Below are 10216 nucleotides of genomic sequence, written 5' to 3'. Positions count from 1 at the left end.
AAGGGAATGATTTGAGCAAAAATGCAGAAAAGCACGTTAAAGCCAAGAGCGTCTTTCCACGCTATGAAAGATTTTCATAAATTTTTCTCCAGATGAAAAGAGAAAAAACGTGTTTGTGAAACTCTTTCACTCATAACAAGATACTTGCTTGGGAAGAAACAAATATTAATTTAGTATTATTTTATTGATATGTAAATAATGTGTCTCATGTCACTTCTATGTGTGTCTCCTATTATCAATAACCATCTAATGAAAAAATAGGTTTGTTAATGTCAGTAACATCTTTTTTTTTAAGTGATTACTTGCAAGTTGATTTCTTGCAAATTGCAAGTCATTCACAGTGGAATTACTTTAAATAGAACATAACTTATTTACATTCTGCTATATATAAATCTTCATTTCAGTTTATTTGTATATCATCAATTCACAATTCATCTCAAGGCACTTTACAAAAAAAGTCAATCCAATCATGCATACATTCCAAATGAATCTAGTTACATCAAGTCATGGACAATCCATCCATGCCGAAGAGAAATCTATACAGTACAACATATACACAATCTAGTAATTCTGATCAATATTAATCCATATATGAAAGAAAGAAACAAAGAAAGGCAAGAGTGACTTAGTTTGAAGTAAAATGTCCCTTGATTTGTGCCTTTAAAATCTGCTTGTCATTTATTTGTATAGTTTATTAAGAGAACTCTCTCAAGATTCCTACAAAGAAACAGATCATTTTTAATTCAAACAGTAATCAGACACATTTACCGTACACAGTAATTAAAGGATTGTAGAGTTTTAGAAAAATCAGTCATTTGGCTTCAACTTCTTATTTTGTTTCCTTAATTCAAGATGAAAATTGAGATGGTAGCCTGGTAAAAACCAGTCCCTTCCTTGTTCTACACTATTTGCCTCTTGCAGAGGGTCTGGGCTCTCAGTTAATGGTTGTGTGTGACATATGTAATGCACCGGTTCCATGTTATGAAGCTTACCGGAAATTGCCTGCGATGTAAACAATCATCTTCCACCGTGAGGAGAGAAGTACCAGTCCAAACAAGGAAGCTGTTAATGTTATTGTAACATTTGGCCAACATGGACTGAATGGCTTTGTTCACTTCTTACTTCCTAAGCAGACTACAATTCTAAAAAAGCACAGAAAATCTGTGAAGGAGAAGTTCACAACTTCTCCTTCTGCTCGCTGATTGGCCCAGTAGAATCTCTACTGGTGAGAATCCAAGTGATCCAGACTGTGCTGTAAACAGGAAATTTTTTTTTGAGCGGAGTTGCACAGAAAGGCCATGCCCAGGCTAATCTGGCAGTGGTGCAGGGGTAAAGCATGCAACCCACGTGCAGAAGGTCTGCGATGGTTCGAGTCTCGGTCCGTTGACCTTTGCTGCATGTCTTCCCCCTCAGTCACAACCCACCTTCCTGTCATTTCACTATCAAATAAAGGCCAGTATAGCTGAAGAAAAATGGTGGGAGAAAAGTTTCCTTCTGCTGTGTATGTTTTGAAAAAAAAAAAAAAAAACAGAACCCTCTTGTGGATTGCAACAAGCAGTCATCATTTTATCAAGGCAATGAAGCACTACAAATGTTGCTCAGTCAAGTAGAAAGGTTCTTCAGTGCCATAAAAACAAGTATTTATGTGTATTCTTTATGGGATTTTTTGTGCAAAATACAACATGCAAACTCCTAATCTGTGCAACATTGTTTTACACATAAAATTTACATTATATCAAAAAATAATGATAGTGGTGTTAAGTATGTTTTAACGACACTTGACAATGATACATAAAAATAGTAATTTCCTTTGTTTTATGTACAGTAATGCTCTTCGAATGAATCACATTTAAATTCTGGCCAAGAAAGAGACTTAAAACTTGAGTTATATCTTGTTATTTTGATACTTTGTACTGGTAATCAAGTTTGCTTTGTATAACTTGTCTCTTTATACAAAGAAAACCTCAATGTCAGTTTTTGAACAGCAGTCCATCTTTTTGGCAGAAATTGTTTGAAACTATTAAAAGTTAAAACAAAATTAAGTCGGCCTTGGCATCATTCAAGACTGCTTGAAATGCGCAGAAAAGCTAAACATTAAACACGACACAAGAAGTAGCCCTCCTATGCTCAACCATTCTGGTCAGAGTATCTGTCTTACATATTTGTGCTTTGGTCAAACAAGTCGGGTGAACAGACTGAAGCAAGGGGTAAAAACCTGGAAGACAGTTCCATTTCTGGGTCGAAAGGATCTTCAGGGTTGGAAATGGCATCAAGTTCAAAGTTTTTTGCCAAGTCTCCCTCATCATCATACACAGTGGGTTCATAATTACCAAGTTCCTCGCCTGGTGCCTGAAGTTTTTCCAGCATATTTGTAAGGGCTACGAATAGCAGATTTTCACGAGTCTGTTCCATATGGGCCTATAAAATATGAAAGGAGTTTTGTCATTTTAAGTGCAAAATACATAATTGATAATTGATGAAAATATATTTTGTATACAATTATGTAAAATCATTTAGATATTAAAATGTCTTAAAAATGTAAGACACTTATAAATGAAAAAATTCTAAGGGTATAGAAGTATGATACAGTACCCCTTTCTTTAATGTTCCCATCTGCCGCCTGATCCCCATGCCTGAAGATGGAGCCTCAGTAGACATATCCCATTGCTCACGGAAAGACTTGAGTATAAAACACGTAAACAGTTAATCAATCTTCCATATATATAAAAAAAAAAATTCCCTTCTCACCCTCCTCGGGTGGTCTGTTTCATCCTCTGAGCTCGGGTCCTCTACCAGAGGCCTGGGAGCTTGAGGGTTCTGCGCAGTATGTCTGATGTTGTTCCTGGGATCTGTTGTAGCCACTGCTCCAGTTTGGGGGGTGACTGCCCCGAGGGCCCCGATGACCACAGGCACCACTGTGGTCTTCACCTTCCAGATTTTTTCCAGTTCCTCCCTGAGGCCCTGGTACTTCTCCAATTTCTCATGCTCCTTTTTCCTGATGTTGTAATCACTTGGTATTGCTACATCCACCACAACGGCTTATATATATATATATATATATATATATATATATATATATAACATAAAACTTTATATATAATAGGAATATTTGAGAAGAGATAGCAATAAAAGTAATAAGTTTACCACCACAGAAGATTTCGCCCAACAGCATCTGTCTTGATTGAACTTGATCACATTCGGGCAGGCTTGGACATTAACGGCAGAATCCAGTAATATCTGGGAAGAGGGGAAGGACTTTAAATTTTTGAAAACATTTCACATATGAATGCGCAACAAAATAAAAAAATGTAAATCTGGCTTAAATGAGGGATGCCATTTCTAGTAAGAAAAATAATAGGAAATAAATACAGAATTTTATTTAAATAGTGTAGTAGTGAGTATGCAAGTATTTCTTACTGTGTATGTTTAATTCTGACAGTTCTTGGATGAGAGAAAATTGTAGAAATTACTCATAACTCATTAAAAGTCCAAAATTAAAGATAATCATAACTGCATGTAAAGTTCTGAACAGAACTGTAGTAAGAGTGTGTCAAGACTCAACAAAAAATTGGGATCCATTTTTGTGTAAATTAAGGGGTCCTAAGGTTTAGTTGTGTTTAAACATGCATTGGTTTTTCAGCAGCAGGATGGTGTTTGTAGTCAAACTGAGTAGCAGAATGAGGGGCTCTTGTAATGAAACAAATGCTAACTTAATTTGAACAGTTCTTTTCATTCAGAAAACATGTTGAAAATTTTTATGAAATAATTTTTAGCTATTGGAGTACATTAGTGAGTAACTAACAGCACTTACCGGTGTCATTGACAAATTTACATCTTCAGATACTTGAATTTGCTGTCCATAATTCCTTCTGTTTAGTAAGTTGAAGGGCACCTAAACACACATTTATACTTGTTAAGTTTTACAATAAAATTGTCAAGTTTTTTCTATTGACTTTTTGATAAATTTGATTTCAGATTTACAAATATATGTATTCAAAGTTATCTCTCCATTCTAAATTAATAGGTTTTCTCACAATACTTTAATATATCATTGAATTGCAAGACATACAATTAACAACAACAACAAAAACCTGACACAAATTTAAAGAACATACATAACAATCAGTTCCTGGTTCTTCTGTGTTGCTTTTCATTAAGTGTTGCACAGGCTCATCATCATCCATTGGTATCTTCTCAGGTTCACATGACACCAAAAAAGTTAAAAATAACAAACCTGGAGTGTGAAGAAAACACATATATGACATATATGTGTTACATTGCTGCTGTTTTTATTTATCATTTTTTAATGATGATAATAATGACAGCATGAAAAATTCAGATTGTCCTACCTATTATTAATGAAATGCAGAAGAATAATATTCCCAGAGCTCCCTTTCCTACTGTGAATCCAACAGCTTTTCTCAGGCTGCAGTCTGGCTTGGTTGCATCAGAGCACTTGCACACAATGACTGACAAGTATTGGAGAGATTTCTTTCCTTGAAAATCTGACACTTCTAGCTTCAACTTGTGATGTCCAGAATAAACGTTTTGTCCTTTTATAAGGTTGACTGAATGCCCTGCAAATTCAAAACAAATATGTGTCTTGTTATGTTATGTGATAAATGATGATCCCCTATTAGAGTGCCTTACAAAATATTAATACCCCTGGGTTTTTTTTTACATTTTGCCACAAACTTTGTTTTATTTGGATTTATGTGATGGAGCCTGTGGACATTTAGTCATGTATATTCTTTTTGTAAAGCAGCTCAATTTGTTATATATTGTGTTTGTTATGGACTATATCGCACAGACAAGGATAAGAGGACCAAGATAAAGGAAGGTCATAATGAAACTAAATCCATCCTAGGCTTTCAGAAGCAAAAGGGCAAAGACTCACAACTTCTAGAAGATCAGACATTGATAAAAAATTTACTATTTATGCTGGGGAGGTTGATTACTAGACTGTTACACAGCTAAAGCATACAGATCTCTTACTATTGTTCTTTCACATTAGTCGTACCCCTCATTTGTGGCAAACTCCAATTAGAGCTTCTTATGTCCTTGTTTTGCAAAGGTACTAAGATTTTCTTCCATATTTGTGGAGTGCACAGCTAATATTTGTTGTCAATAACTCTCCCTCCTGACCTATGGATCTCCTCAGCTTCTCCAAATTTACTTCTTGGCCGCTTGTTTGAATAAGATTCTCTTTATTTCCAGCCTTTCAGTTCGGATAGACGTGTTTTGTTATGCCCCAGTTTTCCCTATTTTTAAATTATGCATTAAGCCATTCCCTGTTAGATCCTCAAGGTTTAACATTTTGTTTTGTAACTGGAGTCTGCCTTAAATTTCTCTTAAGCTTTACCCCCAACTTCTGTGGTTTCATATAAACATATTTATACTGAGATGCAATTATACAAAAGTGGAATTCATGTTCAAATTAATTAACTTTTGAAAACAGTGTGGTTTTGTATTTGGCTTTTAGAGGTGTCAGAGCAAATAAGACTGAATATAAATGCAAATGATCGCGATTTTGAGAATTTACATGTGACATTTGCAAAAAAATCTCAATAAGACCCGTTGATGTTTGTGGTTGAGCCACAACATCTGGTATGAAAACTTTGAATTGCAACGCACGGCACAAACAGCAGTGACACGCCTCACCTTGCTCAGGATTAATCCTCCACTTTTTCTTAACATCTCCAAGAAGTTTGAATGAAAAAGGCCCACCGAATGGGTCCTCATCTGGATCCACAGCTGTGACATTGACCCATGATGATTTGTCACTTTGGCACATGTTGAAGGTGCTTACAATTAGAGACGGAGCATTGTCATTCTCATGAGTGATGTAGATGCTGAGAGTCGCTGTGCCGGTCTGAGGAGGGCTTCCTTGTGCAGACACATTGTACAATTTTACTGATGAGAAAAATATACTTTTTGCAAAAAGGTACTTTTAAAATCTCATTGAACATACCACTATCAACAGCATTCACTGTGATGACATAAATTCCATCTTTAGCGTAGGGTGACTCTCTGTCTAAGATTCTTGCTGTGGTTATTTTTCCTGTCTCGGGGTCCACTGAAACCAAATTGACTGGATCTTCACCTTTTGTGTATCTGGAACACATATAGCTACGTTAAGCACACCATTGAGGGACTTGCACTTCATTGCAGTATCTCAAAAGTATTCATAGCCTTGTTTAAATGTTGGATTTTTGTAATATGGGAAAATTCAAAAACTTTCATCCTATAGTGTGACATTAATCTCAGAAAGTTAAACTGAAATCAGAAAAACAGATTTCTGATACTTCACCTCTTTGCTGGCACACTCATGACTATGCTGCCATCTCCTGGTATTCCACACTTTAAAAGGGTTTAAAAAAACCCAACTACAAATAGCTCAAAAATAAACCTCATTAACATCTTGATTCTGAGCACTGTAATAAATGAATTTCATTCCTTACTGATGGAGAAAAATACACTGCATCTAACATAAGTTGCTTCTTACTTTAAAAATATTCTCAAACAAGGTCCCAGAGTGTTTCATAAAATGTTTCTCACTTGTAAGTCAACATTTCTCAATTTTTTCCTTCACAGATTTGGAAACCATAAGAGTAGGAACAGTTTTGTACTTGACAGCTGTGTAATGAAATTGGGTATAAAATTAAATGTGAATAGTCCCTTTAAAACACCCAGACTTTAAAAGTTTAACCCCTCCTTGAAAAGTGCTACCTGACTTTCTAACTAATTTCTAAAAGGATTTATGCTTGGTCATTTAAGTCTAATAATATACTCTTAAGTGTAATTATATACTCCTTATTTAGGTCAGAGATAACAGTGACCTCTGACCAAACATTGGGCTCAGGTAAGAGCAGCACTTCTTCAATATGTTAATTAAAAAGTAATTTTCCAAAAAATATATATATATTTGGTAAAACTACCATGGTTCTGTTGCCACCTGTGACTACTTAAAATCAGGAGAACAAATGCAGCTTCAACTACTGCTGCTAATTGTAACAACTACTTTGTAAATGTAGACTTTAGAAGTTGTGATGAACTGGACTTAATGAGGTAAATACTGGCCTACAGATGCTGGTTACAACAGTGAAAATATCAGTTCTTTTTTAAACAAAGTTAACCAGAGATTAAAGAGGTAACCACAGTTTAAATCAATCTACATTTTGTTTGGGTGACAATAAATAAAACTGACTACATAAAGTAGATGTATCATTTCACAAGAGTAATAAACTGAGAATTTAAAATGATGGAGTAAAAAAAAAAAAAAGCTAATTATTTATCAAACTTGCTAAAAAAAACCCCAAAAAGAAGACAGGAAACTGAAACTGAATTAAAGGTAGTTCACCTTTTTAACTTCTGGATTCCTTGACGGCCCCCACCACCACTAATTGGTTTGTTTTTCCATCAGAATTGTACAGTAATTTGTCACATTAAGGATGCTTTGTTTACCTGTATGGTTGAAAATATTATTACTTACCTAATTCTTCTTGTACTCTTGAAATCTGGGTCTCTAGCAACAATTGTTCCCAAATGATGGCCCACTTCCACATTTTTAGGCAGAGAAATTGGTTTTAGCTCATCAAAGACTGGAGGCTCATTGACATCTTCTACGACGACTGTCATTTGATGAGTCCCTCCTCCATTATTCCTTCCACTCGTAGACGCTCCACTGAAAAGGCTGGGATCTGTTTTTATCGTCCAACGGCCCGAGGTGTTCCGATGCATGACTTTGCATGTGAAATAAGGAATTTCATTCTCCACTGTAATTGTGATGTTCTTCAATGATTCATCTTCATAGTCGAGTGGCTGTTAAAATAGTAGCAATTCAAACATTCTTTTAACTTCTCAACAAAATAATTTAGGTATATGAAATAGCTTTTACAGGATTTTTAACCTCATGCAACATAAAATGAAAAATATGTTCATGCTAAATTTTAAAGGTACGCATATGCTTTAAGATTCAAAATCAGATTACAAAAACATACTAATTAATTCTTGTTAAGACAGTACAATTTTTATTTTTAAATACATGGGATGAACTATTGCGAAAGAGCAGCTGGATGTGTTGAAATAAGAGGAAAAGTACCTTATTCACATAGAGTAATCCTTCGTTTGTTTGAGGATCAGTCCTTATTTTGAAGTTGTTGTTTTTGTCTCCATGGATTGCATATATTGCATTCCAACCTTTTGTACCTTTGGTATCTTCATCCTTGACTTGTAGATGGGAAAAAGTAACATTTTCCTCACCTTCTTTCACACGTACTGGACCCTGAAGTACAAAAATTTTAAAGACATTCAATTAGTTTAAATACAATGCTTACGTCAGGAACTGAAATTCAGAATTGCTCACAGTTTGGTTTATAAACATTGGACGATGTCTATTTCCAGGGTTTATGTTGACTGTTACGTTGGTGAAGCTGAAGAGCGGCTTTGGTTTTCCAAGGTCTGTTGCCTTCACAATAATGGTGTATTTATCTGCTTTCTGTAGGGCAAATAAATTACTCCTTTTTAAAGTATATCTGAATAAAACAGCAAATGTATTTGAGACATTTAACAAAAATAAAGAATACAATCGTCTATTTTGATTTATCTTCATTAATTGATGGGCGTCCTCACCTTGTGGTCCACGCATCCTTTAAATGAAATGGTTCCATTACCAAAATAAGGCACCTTATTTATGGTGAATTCCAAGTCCTCTGTTTCAGGAATAACTGAGTCTATACTAAAAAGAAAATTCTTATACTCCTCTTTGCTGTCACTGTCTGTTGCTGTAACGTTGATCAATTCAGTGCCTGCCAAATATATTAAAAAAGCGTGTTATATTTAGTCACGCCAAAAACCTTGTTTCATAAAAATTATTGAAAATCTTACCTTGTGGTGTTGACTCATTTATGGTGATTTCATATGTTGTTTTGTTAAATATCGGGGGGTTGTCATTTGCATCAATGATTTCAAAATTAACGCCCACCTTTGTCAACGTATGATTTTCTTTATTTTGTGCCCTAATTATCAGCTAAGGGAAAATACAAGAGTAATAATATAATGAAATAAAGAAACAACAATGAATCATATAAACACAAAAAACTGTCTGACTTAGATGGGCTTTATTCTTCCTCTTACCTTCAGAATTGTATATTTTTCATAGTCCACAGGACCCAGAATTAAAACATGTCCGTCTTTTTCATTTAGGCTAATTACATCTCGAGGTTCCTCATCCTTACCTTGACCAGTGATTTCTACAATATTTAAACTGGAATCAATGTCAACCTAAATTACAAAGAATAACATTAATATTTTTTTGTACTTAATTGTTAACATATTTGTAATATATATTATTCAGTTGTTACTTAATACTTTAATACTTACTTTACCCAAATAATGTGGAAAGGGCCCAGTGTAACTCTCATCGATCATGAAGGTTTGTATGATCCAGTTCCTTTTTTTCCGCAGCAAAAATTCTGCCGGGGACAAATGGATCCCCAGACTCTGCAAATTATGTAATCATCTGATATTACTTAAAATTGAACAGGCTCTATTAGGGTAACATGCTAATTATCAAATGTGCTTTGTTGATTAGATTAGTTTTGTTTATTCTTGTATTCTTTTTTTATTCAGAGTGAAAGCGATGATGGAAACTATCAGGAAGTGATAAAAAAGAAACATGAAACCTCCTTGCGATGTTCTAAAATACAACCACCTCTATGTGCAGAAAGATGATTTTTTAAGATTAGTTCTTACCAGTATTGTGAGAAGACACAAGACTTTCATCTCCGTATTTGATCTAATGATAGATATTACCAATCAGTGCTCTTCACACCAGAAGCTAAAGTGAAAGTTTACCCAAGAACAAATGTGGGCTTTAGTAGCGGGACATTGTGAGTAGGAGGGACCGTGGGAGGTGTCCATTCATCAGCCTCTAAAACATTAACTGCACATGACTCTGTTTTGTCTAAAAGAAGCAACTCGGGTGCCAAGAAACAAAAAACACAAATATGTTTGGAAGTATAATTTTCTCTTTTCTTGTCTTTGTGAATTGCAGTTGTGATAATTTTTTTTATTAAGTGGCCGAACATCATTATATTGTTTGACTTTCTGGACTTCTAATAACATTTTTTACTAAGGTTAAACACACCAGTTACAAACACCAGTTAGGACAAATGGTAAAATGTCAAATAAAAAAAAAAATAATAATACTACTTCT

The 10216-nt window shown here is 34.7% G+C and overlaps 1 pseudogene across 1 annotated transcript; it reads right to left on the bottom strand.

The window, feature by feature from the left end:
- Window positions 1–404: 404 nt before the first annotated feature.
- On the bottom strand, window positions 405–9936 carry LOC103467595 (cadherin-like protein 26; annotated as a pseudogene). Its single transcript, XR_014088247.1, has 16 exons — window positions 9754–9936; window positions 9382–9501; window positions 9136–9282; window positions 8887–9028; window positions 8632–8807; window positions 8366–8497; window positions 8102–8284; window positions 7493–7821; window positions 5972–6114; window positions 5662–5886; window positions 4350–4577; window positions 4116–4234; window positions 3812–3892; window positions 3145–3237; window positions 2593–2679; window positions 405–2418 (listed from the first exon to the last, which is right to left on the bottom strand). The product of XR_014088247.1 is annotated as a cadherin-like protein 26 (transcript).
- Window positions 9937–10216: the final 280 nt, after the last annotated feature.

This window comes from Poecilia reticulata, chromosome 7, assembly GCF_904066995.2.
Source record: "Poecilia reticulata chromosome 7, P_reticulata-male-v2, whole genome shotgun sequence".
Classification (NCBI taxonomy): Eukaryota; Metazoa; Chordata; class Actinopteri; order Cyprinodontiformes; family Poeciliidae; genus Poecilia; species Poecilia reticulata.
Note: the sequence above shows the minus strand (reverse complement) of the source record. Positions and strands in the feature narration are given on the sequence as shown.